At 55.7% G+C, this 14,919-nt stretch overlaps 1 long non-coding RNA gene across 1 annotated transcript; it reads right to left on the minus strand.

Moving 5' to 3' along the window:
- Positions 1-301: 301 nt before the first annotated feature.
- LOC104874628 lies at positions 302-5,133 on the minus strand. Its single transcript, XR_004515273.1, has 3 exons — positions 4,963-5,133; positions 4,259-4,444; positions 302-820 (listed from the first exon to the last, which is right to left on the minus strand). It is a non-coding gene; the product is annotated as an uncharacterized LOC104874628 (long non-coding RNA).
- Between the last annotated feature and the right edge of the window lie 9,786 nt (positions 5,134-14,919).

Consider the following 14,919-nt stretch of genomic DNA (forward strand, 5'->3'; position numbering starts at 1 on the left):
ACTGAGGCTCCAAGAAGGACCTGCGCAGCAGGTGGCACAGCCTGTGACTGGGAAAAGGTGCTGGATCCATGCAGAGCAGAGGGTGGGGACACAGCCACAAAGAGCCAGGCAGCATCCATCTCCTGGGCTCAGGTCCCAGGACCAAGGCCTCCCCCACAAAGCTCTCATTCCAGAGGAGTGAGCTTCTCTTTCTGCTGGCCTTGACATCGGCCTTCATGTTGAGGTTAATAGCAAGTGACAGCATCCCAGGCTGAGGACACTGCATGGACAATAGCTGGGAGCTGTCAAAGTGCCCCAGGGTTGAAGGAGTTATAAATGCCTCTGGGTCAGCTCGCCGTGCATGGGCAGGGAGCCTCGTGGTGGGCAGAGGCTGGCAAGGTGAGCTTCAGATCTTATTCTGCAGTAGCAGGGAGCCATGCAGAAGGGGGCTTGCTCCACTGTCCTCCAGGAAAAAGTCCCCCAGTAGCTGCAGAGCAGGTGGACTGATGGGTGACCCTGTGCCTTCCATGGATCAATCACCAGCTCTTCCCTCTTCCTTCCAAGAAGTGTCACTTCTCTGCTGAGGCCAGAAGTAGCAGCCTGTAATCCACCTCCATCCGGTCTACAACACCCTGGATGCCAAATCTGCACTCCCTGTACTCCACTCAGGGCTGGGCTATCTCACCCCAGGCAGCCTCTGCCCATGCACCTGCATGATGTCGACATACAGAAAAACAAAAGGGAAACACAGGTCCGGCCATATGTGGCATTTGCTCTCATCACAAAAAATAAACGCAGTCCCAGAAGGCCAGGGAGCTCTGTGAGGGCAGCAATTCCAAGACTGAGGGATGAAAGACATTAAAAAATGAGGCAGGAAGGAAGGGCCCAACATCCCCCAAGAGATCTTTTTCTTTTTATTCCACAGCTTCCCCAAGCACCTTGGAGCTAGGCAGCTACATCGGACACCCAGGGCTGCGACAGAAGCTGTTTGCTTTGGCTCCAGCAGGCTTTACGCACAGACCTATCCCAGGACTCCGCCCCGCTGCAGCCTCCTTAATCAGTTTCCATAGAGGCTCCTGCCAGACCCACGGCCAAACCGGAAGTCTGACACTGCACATGCGTGAGCCCACCTTTTTCCTCCGTAAGCAACCTCCGCATCTGCTTGGCAGGTTCAGCCCGTGTATCCTTCCCTGTCATGCTGCAGCATACGTGCTAGTAAAGTCCCTTGTGGACGGAACGTTCTCGCCCCCTCATGATCTCTACCTTGAGTAGAGCGTGCTGAGTGGGCGGAGCTATAACACTGAAGCCGGGAGCAGCCAAGGCTGGCAACCCTGAAGGCATGGAGCAGTAGAGAACGGTGAAGAACAAGGAGGAATCACAGGAGCCACCATCTCCCACGGCCAGAAGAACTTCTGAGCCCTTCTGATAGCCACTTGCTCTGAGAACAAAGGGTCCACAGACACTAAAGGCCGACCGCCCCTAGCATTCAAAGCTAACACCAAAAGAGCTCCAGTTTGCCTGGCTGGGATTTCTATACGCATTGAGCAGGCAGGGTCCCACCTCCCCACCCCATCCCACCAGCCAAATGGTAACATCTTGGAAGCACACACAGAAGCCTTTCCCACAGGAGTCGGCCTTAAAGGAAAAGGATGATAGAGGTGACAGCTGCCAGCAGGCTTTGATTTCCATCTTATGTGTGCTTAAGAACCCAAGCTAGCCAGTGATACATCACTTCACAACGTTGCTGCAAAAAGCTTTAATCTGAGGGCTTCAAGACCTTTGAAAATCATGCATTTGATTTAGGGAACATCCGCAAATGATCCCTCTCTAAGAAGAGTCATCTGCACAGTCAGGGAAGCTCCGTGAGTCGCTGTATGGGTGCCCCACAGAGTTTGCCGCAGGTGTGTGCTGCCTTCCAGGAGCCTCAGGGACAGCGACACTCTCTGGGGTCAACAGCAGAAAATGTCACCACCCCTGGGTTGGAAGAGGTGAAAAGTGGAGAAAGGGAAGCCTGTAGCTATGAGAGGAACTCGTAAATGGGAGCTGTGGCCAAGGAGGAGGAGCTGGACCTTTGCAGAAGCCAGTCCCACAGGCGGAGGAAGGAGGAAGTGTCCTGACTGCTCTCATCCCGCCCTCTGCTATTGCTGGGGCCTCCCATTGGCTGAATCTGACAGGAAGTCAGAGGCCAAGAGCCCGGGACCTCCCCTGAAGGTCAGTCTTCCAGGCCAGAGGTGGGAAAGGCAGTGCATGGGTCTGAGAGTGGTAGATGGTGGACTCTGGCTGAAACCAGGAACCCAAATCCACCTGTCCTTTAAATTGTGGATGAGTGCTATTGTGTCTCACCGATAGAGTGACGAAGACAAAGTAATTAAGGTAAAGTGAGGTCAGTAGTGTGGCCCTAATCCAACAGGAGTGGTGTCCTTGTGACAAGAAGAAATCTGGACCCAGAGACACACAGGGGAGAACCCAGAGGAAGGTGAGGCAGAACTACAAGCCAAGGTGGACTGCAGGTACCACCGGAGCTGGGGAGGCCCAGGGCAGATCCTCCCTCGCAGCCTCAGAAGAGGACAACTTGGCACAGGGGCCTGGCGGAGGAGAGCTGCTCAGGGCATGGGGAACAGGAAAGAGAAAGAAGGGAGGAGCTGGGAGGGAGAGGAACCTTCCAGGCCACGCCCCAGTGATGCCTCTTCCCACCAGGCCCTGCCTCCTAACAGCAGTCAGCTACTATATAAGCCCTGTAATTCAATCATCTTCCAAAAGCCCCACCCACGAGCACATGAGGCTCTTGGGGGACATCTAGATAGAAACCATAATGATCTTTAATTCATACCCGGAAAAGCACATAGAGCAGAAATGCCCACTTCACCATGGTTACAAACCCAGCCGTTGCCCATGTGTCTATGGGCCCCAGGCACAGTGTGACAGCCTTCCTGACCATAGCCCCAGAGGTGGCAGTGGCCTCCCTCCACATCACCCACGCGTGCACCTGGAACAGGGCCTAACTGCCTGCTCTCGGAACCCTACGTGGGCTGGCTTCTGACACTCAGCAGCTCATCCGGGAGGCCTGCCCCTGCCAACACGCACACCGAACCTCTGCTGCAAAGCCCTGCTGTGTGCAAACCACCCTGCTCATGTCGTCACTCTGTGACACAGGTCATTCTTCTGGCGACGGACATCCGGTTATCCCCTGCTTGGACCTAGGGTGACACTGTAACCAGGGAGACCCAAATTGTTGACTACTGGAGAGGAGCAAACTGTCTCTGCAGATGGCCATACTACGTGGCAAGTTTGAGCACAGAGGACAAAAGAAGCCAGGCACATGTGTGCAGTCCCAGCCATCTGGGAGACCGAGACGGGAAGATCACAAGTTCAAGCCCAGCCTGGGCAACTTGAGGACTTTGTGAGACCCCGTTTTGAAATTTAAAAACTGGAAAGGGCACCCAGAAGGAGCAGTACTCTGCCCTCGAAGGTGGTGTCGAGGGTCGCAGGAGGATCGGCCGCTTCCAGGAGCTGTTGCGGTGCCCTGCGCTCGGCATCATCCCCAAGAGCCCAAAGGCTCTGCCAGTTGTCTCCACTTCCCAGGTGAGAAGCGAGGGTCACACAGCAGATGTATGATGGGGACTCAGGCTGTGTGACCCTAAAGCCAGTGTGTTGAAGTGAGGGGATGCACAGAAGGGAGCCAGGATGGAGGAGCTCCCAGAGCGCACACTGTGGTCCCGGGAGAGAAGGAACTGGGAATGATGGACACTTGAAAGCCAGCAGGTGCACAAAGGTCACTGTGACCTTCGTGCCACAGCCCCCACTGAAGACACCCCCACCCCAGACACAAATTCTCAACATCCAGGCCACCATCTCTTCCTGCGGGCTCCTGGGCAGTTTGCAAATAACTTACAACTTGAAATAACTGGCACACTTTCTCCTGCGGCTTCTGTGTGTACTTAACGCTCGGTCCTGGCCGGGCTCTAAGAGGACAAAGTGCAGTTTCGCTGCCCTGCCCAGCTTGTGGAACCCATTCATGACTGTGTGCACTTGAGCCAGCCTGGGGGCCACAACTGCGGGCTCCATCTTCCCAGCTGAGAAGGCTGGGTGTTGGGGAGTCCAGGCCTCCTCGGGTGCAGAGGAAACTAGCCAGAGCCACAGTGCTCGCTCACCCTCCGCCCTCCTTCCCTGAGAGGTCTCAGCACCAAGGAGGCCTCGTCTCCATCGCTCGGACTCAAAGGGGAGGCAGCTTCATCCCCAGAAGCCCGGCAGAGTCCCCTGGCCGGGGGATCAGACTGACCTGTGTACCAGGAAGGGTGTGGCCGGCTTCTAACTGATCTCCTAAAGAGCAGACGGCCAGCAAGTCCAGAGCTGGGGACCTGCTGCAGAGCAGGTGCTGGGATTGCCGAAAGGGGGCAGTGCGGTGAAGGCGAAGAAGACCAGGAAGCGTGGCAGCTGAGTGGGCCGTGTGATCCTTGGCTGGACCCTGGATTAAAAGGGAAAAACCATGAAGAACATTAGAGATGTGATCAGGGAAATCTGCCCGGCGTGTACTTCCAGGGCTGATCTTTTCTTGAGTGGGAGTGTTGTGATGGCTGGGTTTGTGTGTCAGCGCAGCTACAGGCGGGCAGTTGGATGAGACCCCTGGGAATGCTGGTACACGCCTGTCATCCCAGCCCTTGGAAGGTTGAGGCAAGAGGATTTCGAGTTCAAGGCCAGCCTGGACGACATAGTGGGACATTGTCTCAAAAACACAGAGAAGAGATTGTATTTAAATTGGAGAACTTAGAGTAGAGCCAAATGTGCTTCATCAGGTGGGTGGACCTTGTCCAGTCAGGCGAAGACCTCACGAGAACAAATAACCCGGCTGCCCCGAGGGAGGTAATTCTCCAGCAGAGGCTTCCGGCTCATCTGCACCAGGGACCTCCCGGGCCGCCCGCCGCCCACACTGCGGATGTGGACAGCACGAGCCAGCGCCTCGGAACAGTCCCTTCCCACACGCACCGGTCCAGCGCTCCGCCCCTCCGCAGAGCCCTGGTGCAACTGTGCCAGGGGAGCATTCTGTCCCCAGGAGGGCCAGGGTACGGGTGGGGGCGAAACGTTACTGCGCCTGTTCCTGACTCACAAGGCTCGGCAAACAAGGTGGTGCGCGCATGCGTGTTATCCATGCGCGCACGCGCAGATGCCACATATGAACGTGTGGTCTGTGTGCGGGCACAGCCGTCCCGCAGTTTTGCTTTCCCACAGTCAACTGTGGTCTGAAAAAATGAAATGGGAGGTCCCAGAAGGAAACAGTAAGGTATTTTGGGAGGCCCTACTCACACAGCCCTTGTCATAGTCTATCACAGGGATAGTGAATCCTTGTGGTCATTCTTGTTGGCGCCCTGCTATGCCAAATTTATAAAGCAGACTTTGTGACAGGTTTGTAAGGATGGCGAAAACCAAGTCCAAGTAGGGCTTGGTGCTGTCTGGTTGCAGGTGCCTGGGGGTCTGGGGTGAATCCCCCTGCAGGCACAGAAGGCGTCGCGGACTCCTGGGGTTCTGGTCTTCCAGACTGTTGTAGGTTTTAAATGTCTTTCAGTGAAAATGTTGGGGGTGCTTTCCATGACCTTGGGACCAAGTGAAGATTCCATGTATGGTCTAGGAGCTGTTGCTGCTGGAGGGGCCCCGTGAGCAGAACCCCGCTTTCCCACCCTGATTCAGAGCCAACTGAGACCAGAGTTCAGGCACCGGCAGACGGAACCAAGCGTCTGCTGAGTGGCAGTTGGGGTGGGAGGGATGGCTTGGGGTGACAGCTATATGGTGCCCCACCGTCTGCCTGGGGCCTCCCAGTGGCCTGTGGGGAGAAGCCCAGGTCTGCAAATTCGGCTCCCGTCCAGGCAGGGGAAAGGACAGCAAGCTGAACACCCCCGGGCCCAGCCTTCAAGACCGTGGGCGAAATGGTGTCCCCCCAACCCTCACCCTGCAGCCCTCCAGGTCTCTTGGCAGTGCCCTGCCTGTCCGGGGACAGCACCACGTGGAGGTCCCAGGAACCTCGCCATCGCCGGCCCGGCTGAGATGAGCGTCAACTAGAGACAGACACAGCAGAGCCGCTGCAGACAGGTGCATGAATAGGGTCAGAGGACGTGGGAGGGCGAATCGACACAACCACCACGGGTGTAGTCCTTGCCCTAGGGAAGGCCACAGCTGTCGGCTTCTCTCTACAACCAGGCTCCATCCTCCTAACGAGAAGCCACGTGTGACCACCAGTGTGGCTGGACCCAGTCGTGACCGGCCCAGCACAGGGCCACCAAGGCTGGCACTCGTTGCTGAAGCCAACAGAAGTGGTGCTAAGTGGCCACTCAGGGTGCTCTACGTGTGCCAGAGACCCTCACCCTGGACGGCGAGGGGACTGCAGAGCCTGCTCCCTGCAGTGATGGCAGGAATGCCAGGGAAATTCTGCTCCCGGTCTGCAGGCCCCACTACACAGCGTGGCCAGCTCTCCAGCCACCTCACAGCGTCCCTGTGTGATCTGTCTCCTTTTCCTGCTTCAGTCCCGTGCAGAGGCTCTGCTGTTATTAAAATCTATTAAACGTAAGTGCATACAGCTGGATGTGGCAGTGCACACCTGTGATCCCAGCCCTCAGGAGACTGAGGCAGCAGGATCACTGTGAGTTCAAGGCCAGCCTGGTCTGCAAAGAGACACCTTGTCTCAAAAAGCAAAACAAACAAAAAGGTGTACGACATGAAAGATCAACACATTTTGTAGAGGCAAAAATATGCATGAAACTCCAGAGAACAGAGGACTAATGAGGGGGACAGCGGGGTAGGTAAAAATGACAAGCGAGAGGCCTGCGGGGACACAGAAGCACAAACTGGGGAGCTGAGGGCACGAGGTGCCCTGTATTTGACACAGCCCCTCCCTCTCCGGGACACAGGTTCCTGGGACAGCACTCCGGAAGCTGGTCAAGGCCACGTCCAGCTCCCCTTCTCAAGCCCTGTCCCGACAGCCTCTCCTGCTGTGAGCCACAGTCCAGCCCCAGGAAGATCTGGGTTTCACCACATGCCTGAGGGCAGCGAGCTCTGACCAAAGCATACCTCAGCCCTGAGGCCTCGAAACCTCCAGCACTGCCTCTCACAAACTGGGCGGGAGCCTATCACCGGCTATCTCTTGGCCCTTGGTCATCTGGCCCAGTGACGGGACACTCGTCAGCGATGCCCATGTCGAACCCACGTACCTGGCCGGCCTTCGCCCGGAGGTCTCAGGTCCCTCCTGCCCCAGGCGCCGCCTGTGGAGAGCCAGCTCACGCCTCCAGCTTTCCCCACCTGGCACCACTTGTGCAGGGCCGGAGGGCTGCTGCTTTGTCCTCCCCGACCCAGGTGCGGACATCCGGGGGCTCTCACCTCTAGTAGGCAAAGGAGGCCCGAGGTCTGGCTCGTCTTGTCTTTATTCACTCAGACACCAGCGCAAGCAATCAAAGTAGCATAAGATTCACCTGCTTTCCAGTATCCATTCGTAGTCTCGCAGGTAACCTCAGCTTAACCTCAGCTGTCTTTAAATTTTCGCTAGAACCTGCAGTGCACCACCACCTCCGAGGGCAGCCTTTCTCCCTCGTGCTCATAGAGGAGGCCAATTAGGCCTCGATTCTCCTCTGGTCCCCGACATCCATGGTCTGCGCAATGGGATAGACTCTTCCCTGCATTCTCGGAGGGTGGAAGTGGACCTGGGAGGAAGGGGGCAGGGAAGGACGGAGCCCCCTAGTGGGCAACAACCCCGGGCCGTGTGAGGCGCCGGAGAGCAAGGCTGCGGGTACAGAGACGCCTCTGGCCGGGACAGAGGAGGAGGTCACGGGCTGTGGCCTGGTGGCTGAGATGCAGATCTGGAGGGACAGCTTTCAGGTGGCAGGGGACATCCCGGGCCCAGTGTGCACGGCAGGCACACGTCTGCCTGAAGAGGGCTGTGTGTCACGAGCTGAGCTGAAGGCCTGGGGACAGAGAGTTCTTCACTGGAGATCGTTTTGGGCAGGTGACCAGATGGCAGTGAGTCCCAGGCACAGGGCTGCCTCTGGCATGTGACAAGCTCACGTGTCTGGTTTCTCTGAGTACTTTGATATGCCCATGTCCCTGTGCTCCCGATCTAATTCGTTACGTTAATTTTTTATTTACACTGTGACTTATTTATCAGTTTGTGCCTCACGGTTCTGTGCTGGGCAGATGGTGGCTGTTTACTTGTACAGATACAGCATGGGGCCATTCTACTGTGGGACTTGATCTCACCATGTCAGGTCTCGGCAAACCACTGTTTCCCAAAATGGAGTTGCTCAGGGCAAAGCCCAGCCTGAAAGCCGCCGTTCCTTGCAACCTGGTGTTGCTCCTGCCACACAACGCCAGCCCCTCTTCTGTCCACAGCCACCACTGCTCGGGTGCAGCCTCCATCCCTGGCCACTTCTCTATAAAGGCACCTCCGTTGGTCCTCTCTCTGTCCAGCTGCTCTAGGGTGGGCTAAATGTGGCTTCAAAAAGTTACACCTAGGGCCGGGAATTTAGCTCAGTGGTGCCACCGCCTGCCTCACAAGGGCAAGGTCCCAAGTTCAACCCTGGTACAAAAAAAAAAAAAAAAAAAAGCTACGCCCAGGTCCTGTGCTGGGATCTTGCAGCTGTGATCTTATGTGGAACTCGCCTTCTCCTGTGTGATGAAGTTGAGGAAATCAGGAGATCCTCCTGAGCTGAAATGGGGCCAGCATCCTGTAAGAGAAAGGAGAGGGGATGCAAGATGCAGAGACAGAGCCATAAGGTTCAGCCACACAGACCCACGAGGACCGTCACAGCCCAGGAGCATGGGACCATGGGATGCAGTCTCCTACATGGCCTCCAGGGGGCGCAAGCCCTGCCCACCCCTTGACTTTGGACTGGGGCTTCCAGAGCTTCCAGAGTACCTTTCTCCTGGGATGGGACCGTCTTGGTGACTTGGTGACGTGTTTCTGCAGCCTGAGGAGACAGAAACATGCTCCACAGAGCCCGGGGGTAGCTGCCAGCCTCCTTTGCACCAGCCTCCTGCTCCAGCCATCCTAGGGGAAATCATAGCCCCTGGAGAAGTGGACAGCAGTTGCAGAGCTTGGTGGGGCTGTCACTTTAAGGGACAGCACAGTGGGAGAATCCAGGCACCTGCAAATTTGTCACCTACAAGTGTCCCTGTTCCCATGCTGTGTCACGGAGGCACCTCATCTGTCAACAGCCCTGCCCAAGCCACCTTCGCAGGCAGCCAGGAAACCCGTGCAGCCGAAGTGGAGCAGGTTGCCAGCCCTTGTCCCTGTCCCTTGTCCCTGGAAAGCTGTTCTGTGACATGTCAGCCAACCCACCAGATTCCAAGTGGCTTCTCGCAGCTCGGGGACATCCTCGTGGCCAGAACCCAGCATATGGGGCGGGATCTGGGCCTTCTGCCGGGACAAGAATCTCGGGGTCTCCAGTCAGCCGTTGCCAGCTGCCGAGAGTGGCTCGAAGCCGCCTTTGCAGATGCCCACTCCTTTGGCAAAAGCACATGACCTGCAGGGCCTTTCTCACTGGGAGGAAACAGCCTGGCCTTCTTTGACTTGGCCAATTTCCCATCACTGTCCGCTCCCTCTGCTCTGTCGCCTGCTCCTGGTGGCCGACACTAGCCTGTGCGTCTCACCAACTGGAGGAACCCCAAGGCCTCTTGCAGCAGGAGCTTCCCGCTTCTGCCCCAGCACACAGCAGTCCCAGTGAAGACCCAGCCAGCCCAGGCCTCCCCTCCTCCCCAGAGGGAGCTGCACCTACCCCGAGCCTGGCCACCTACCTGTCCCGAGCACTGAGGTCCTCATGGTTACACCCCGGGTCCCGTTCTCCCACACCACCCAAAGCCCAACACAGAGCACATCCCAGAGAGCTGATCCTTGCATGCACCCGCCCCTCCCAACACCTGCACTCCTGCTGCACCCTGGATCACTAAGTGGACTTGGACTGGAACTTGAACTAACCCAAGGCACCCAGCAGTCCCACAGGTGTAAAGAGCCAGGCTGAGCACGGTGTGTGTGGGCGTTAGGCGTGTGGAGGCCCGGACACAGCCGCCACACCCCCTGCACGCTGACCGGCTGGCCGTCTCAGTCCCCGCCCCAGGTTCTCTGATGGCTCAGGACAGACCCAGAGGAGCTTGAGAGCAGTGGCAAGTCCAGGTGCAGAGCAGCCGATCTTCTTGCCATCCAGGGTCCATGAACTTGACGTCAGCCTTGGCCAGAGGAACCTGTTTCAGCCCTGCAGCCAGCATGCCCAGGAATGAGGCACAGTGGGGCCAGTGTCTCCTCCTTGGCTCATAGGTGTGTCTTCTCCTGGTGTCCCCACACGGTCAACCCCAAGGGGTCCTAATCTCGGGGATACCAGGCAGCTTAGATGGGAGCCCACCCTGGTGCCCATTTTACCCTTAATGGCTTCTGTGAAGACCTCTCCACAGCTACATTCTAGGCTGCAGGGGTGAAGGCTCTGACACAAGGCTTTTAGGGGGACCCTACTCAGTCCCCGGCACCAAGCGTCACAGTTACCTGGTGTGGCCAGGGTTGGACTGGGCCTCCTTTGGCACAGGGAGGAGAGCATCTGTGCCCTTCTTGCATCTGAGTAGGGTGAGTTCCAGGCTCCGCCCAGCAGGACATGGGAGATGGGAGGTGCCCCTCCTGACCAGCCAGGGACCCAGTGGCCACCCACGAGCCTGCATCCCCAGTATCCCAGAGGTGTGCGGCTGTGCTGTGGTGGGACTCCAGGTCGGAGTGGCATGGGGAGGTGGAGAGCCGCCCTCCGCTGTCCCAGAGAGGACCCAGGCGTCACTCTGCCCAGGGAACCACCTTGGCCTGCAGCCGGGCCGCCATGATGCCGGGTCCCGTGTCCCCAGAGCCCTCGCTCTGCCCAGGAGTCACCTCGACATGCAGGGGCCGTGGTGTGGGGACCCGGGTGTCAGAGGAGCCATCAAGCGCTCTGCTTACAGTTCCCAGCCTAAGTCAAGAGAAGCCCTGTCTGAAGTCACCCGAGTCCCGGCTCGCCGCTCTCCACCCTTCTCCTCCCAGCTCCTCAGGCAAGCGTGTGCGGGACTCGAGCTACCGGGGGCTCAGCGCTGGCTGGGCTCCATCTCCTGAGGGTGTGCGCACCCGTGTGTGCATGCGTGTGGGCTCCACCTGTACAGAGGGCAATTCCAGGCCACCCACCGCTCCGTTTCTTTTCCTGTTAGACAACACCATCACGCTTGGGGAGTAGAGGTGGCACCTGTTACCTGAGACCCCCCTCGTCACATAACACGCAGCGCACGTGACATGTAACTCTGCTTCCCATAAGCGCTTTCTTACCATTCTAATTTTTCCCCACCACCATTTCTATGAAAATAACACCAAATCTTCCAGCCTGTGAGCCTTTCATTCGTCACTGCCTGTTGGTTCGGATTTTTGCTGTTATAAATGTGACAAACATGACTGCACCTGTTTCTTTGTCCAAAATCTTTTCCTTCCCTTAATCCCCCAATGTGGAGCCCTTAGGCCAAATACACAACACTGACAAGACGCCACTCCGAACGCTGGCTCTAAGCGCTGGGTGGGACCCCTGGTGTGCACCTGAGGGGTGCTTCTCTCAACCCCAGCTTTAATGTCATTACTGTCCCTGGCCCTGATGCCCCAGCCTGGGGCTGCAGGCCGTGTGGACACTGCCGATCCAGACTCCTTCGCCTTCTGCCAGGGCACTGCCCGCCTCTCTCCTGTGGCCACAATTACAGGGGCGTCCTGTGTTATGTAACCATCCTGTGTTTTTACTTCCAGATGGCATTGATCCAAACTGAAACACAAAACCAAAACCAGATGAAAAGAACCTTCTCCAACAGGACTCGTGTCGCCTGCACTGGTAATGTCACTGCACCCCAAGTTCTGTCTTCCAGAAAACAAAGTTCAATTCAGGGCACAGAAAAAAGACAGATGGAATTTTTAAGCTTCTGGAAATCGCCTGGTAAAGAAAAGGTTGAGCATCACTGCCGACCAGCTAAGCAGCAAGTCGTTCTTCAAGGGCAGCTTGCAGCCCTCATGTCTCATACTGAAGAAAGGCTGAAAACCAATGACCTAAGGAACCAGCTTCAGATACCATAAAAACAAAAATCACAGCCGAATCACTTCCCAACCCTCCGGCTAAAATCGGGAGTAAAAGTGACAGTGAGGTGAACCCGAGATGTCAGAAAAAGAGAAAAAAATGAATGAAACAGAAGACAAACAACCTTGGCTGGGCATGGTGGTGTACACTATAATCCCAACACTCGAGGCTGAGGCAGGAGGATCGCTGAGTGCTCCAGGCCAGCCTAAGCTACCTAGTGAGTTCAAGGCCAACCTCAACTACGTAGGAGACTCTGTCTCAAACAACAAAAACAGTTTCCCATAAAGAAATCTCTAGGTGTAGGCAGCACCAGTCCTTCAAGAACAAATCATCCCAGTCTTATCAAACTCTTCCTTTCTGGAAGATGGTGTAATTTTAGATTAGTATGCTCCCCATTGCTGTGACAAATTACCTGAGAATGGACAGCGCACAGGTAAAGAAGGTTCACTTTGTTCACAGTTCTGGAGGCCAAAAGTCCAAGATAGGGCAGGGCAGGGGCTCCAGTGATTTGACCTCCGAGGAAGGGGACCTCAGCAGATGCCCTCATGGGAGGACGTGTGCATGATGGGAGAGCATGTGGCAGGACCAAAGGCCAGAGAACAGGGAGGGACTGGGCCTGTTCTTTGTAATGTTTTTCTCTTTATATACGGGCCTGAGGAGCTGGCCCAGGGCCCCACACGTGCTTGGCCAGCTTTGCTGGCCCCAGTCCGGCGAGGGTGGTTCAACACTCTGGAGAATCTGGTGCCCCCTGTGCACTGCACAGGGTCCACACAAGAGACTCAAACACAGCCAGGGGTTTGTTAAACTTGGCCTCTTGTGCTCTAGGGATCATCATGAACTTGGGGCTACAGAATGAAACAGGTGGTGGAGGCCTGGAGCCAAACCCTATTGACCCATAGCCTATCAGACTGGCTGCAACCACCCTGGAGACTCAGGAAGAAGGAAACAAGCCACCTTCCTATTATCAGCCACTGACTTTTGGGGGGTAATTTGTTATGCAGCATTATCACAGCAATTGCTGGCTGATACATAATGCCAACCTGGAGCAATAACCACTGTTGTCTAGTGCCAATACGCTGAAAATAAGGGAAGCTTCTAGAACTGGTGATACGTGATCCCAGCTTCAAAGGACACATGTGAGGGCACTGAGACAGCACAACTGAAAACACTCACAAAAGAGGACTCCAGAACTGCCACAGAAAGTGGCAAGAAGGATGGGGATTTAGCTCAGTGGTTCCACCACCTGCCTTGCAAGTACAAGGACCAAGTTCGATCCCCGATACCAAAAAAGAAAAAAAAAAAGAAGGATGGGATGAGTGTGTTTGAATGGGGGCGGACTTTGAGGGGGATTCGTGGCAATGTGTCTTTTACTGTAATAAATTGTTTTAATTCAGCTATTCACCTTGTATTTCAGTCACACCTCACGAGCCTCTCTGAACTCCAGGGTATTCACCATAGCAGCTCAAAGCTGATATGCACACAAAGGCTTGGTCAGCTATAACCCAAGGTAAATCAGAGAGCCCCACATTTGTCCTGGGAACTCTGTGTCCAGGCAAGGACAGAGGCACTGGGCTGGCAGCTGCAGGACAGGGTGAAACAGCCCATGGCTGCTGCAAGGCCGAGAGCTGTGTGGCCGGGATGAGCTAGGCAGGGGCCGGCTTCCTGATGTGCGCTCACCGTGCACGCATTTTGAATTTTGTGCCATATTCCTATATTAGCCACTGAACTTCTAAACAATTATTCTAAGAGTGAGACTCAACATTAACATTAAGAGAAGTTGATGTTCAGGTCTTCCGGAATTATTGTAAAGACAATCTTTTTAAAAGCTGCCAGTGATCCTGGCAGAAGGCCCAGCCTTTCGCCCACACCAGGCCCCTGAAGTTGTTTCAGGATAGAGAGCTGATGCTTCCGATGACTCCATCGCCAACTGTGAGCTCTTAACAGGAACTATTGATGTCAGGGGATCGAGTCTCTCCTCTACTCAACACAATGCCAAGATGAAAATATAGTTTCCACACAGAAGTACTCCAATGCTCATGGCAGCACTGGTCACGATAACTAAGATGATGAAATTGCTCAAATGTCCCCCAGTGGATGAGACAATAAACACACCGTGGAATATTATTTGGCCCTGAAAAGGGACAAAGCACTGATACTTGCTATAACATGCGTAGACCTTTACAACTTCAGGCTAAGCAGGAGAAGCCACTTACGAAAGACCATATCATATGATTCTGCTTCTATTAAGTGGCCAGAACAGGGACATCTATAGAAACAGAAAGTAGACTAGTGGTTGGCAGGGACTGGGGATTCAAAACTAGGAGTGCTGGTTTCCTTTGAAGGTGAGGAATATGTTCTAAAGCAGTGGTGCAGGTCTGCAGGCTGACTGGAACCCACGGGATTATCTGATATAACAACTACATCTCAGCAAGTTCCATCTCTGTGATTTTGTCCATAATCAAATTAGAGGGACAAGACGCCATGATTCTGTGTGGCATCTCTCTGGGAAAAGGCAGACGTCCTCTTGGCCCCGTGCTGCCCAACCTCAGCCAGGACCTGCTGGCTCGCACCCCTGAGGCCCCACCAGGGCCCTCCTCCTGTGTTTCCGCTCTACACATCCCTGTGGCTGCTGAAACATTTGTCTCCCGGGCCCTGGCTCTCGGGCCTTCTTAAGGCTTGGGCTGAGGCGCCTGCCTCTCCTGCTATGCCCCTCAGCACCCGACTTGGTGGACCTGGCGAGCTCACGCACTCCATCAGCTGCTGACGGCCACCCCTGCCCGAGGACAAGCGGGACAGCAAGCTCACGAGCCGGAACAAAGCCTGGCTGGGGAGAAGAAGCTGGCCGTGCCCTGGT

This window comes from Fukomys damarensis, unplaced genomic scaffold (genome assembly GCF_012274545.1).
Source record: "Fukomys damarensis isolate Sample0158 unplaced genomic scaffold, DMR_v1.0_HiC HiC_scaffold_35, whole genome shotgun sequence".
NCBI lineage: Eukaryota > Metazoa > Chordata > Mammalia > Rodentia > Bathyergidae > Fukomys > Fukomys damarensis.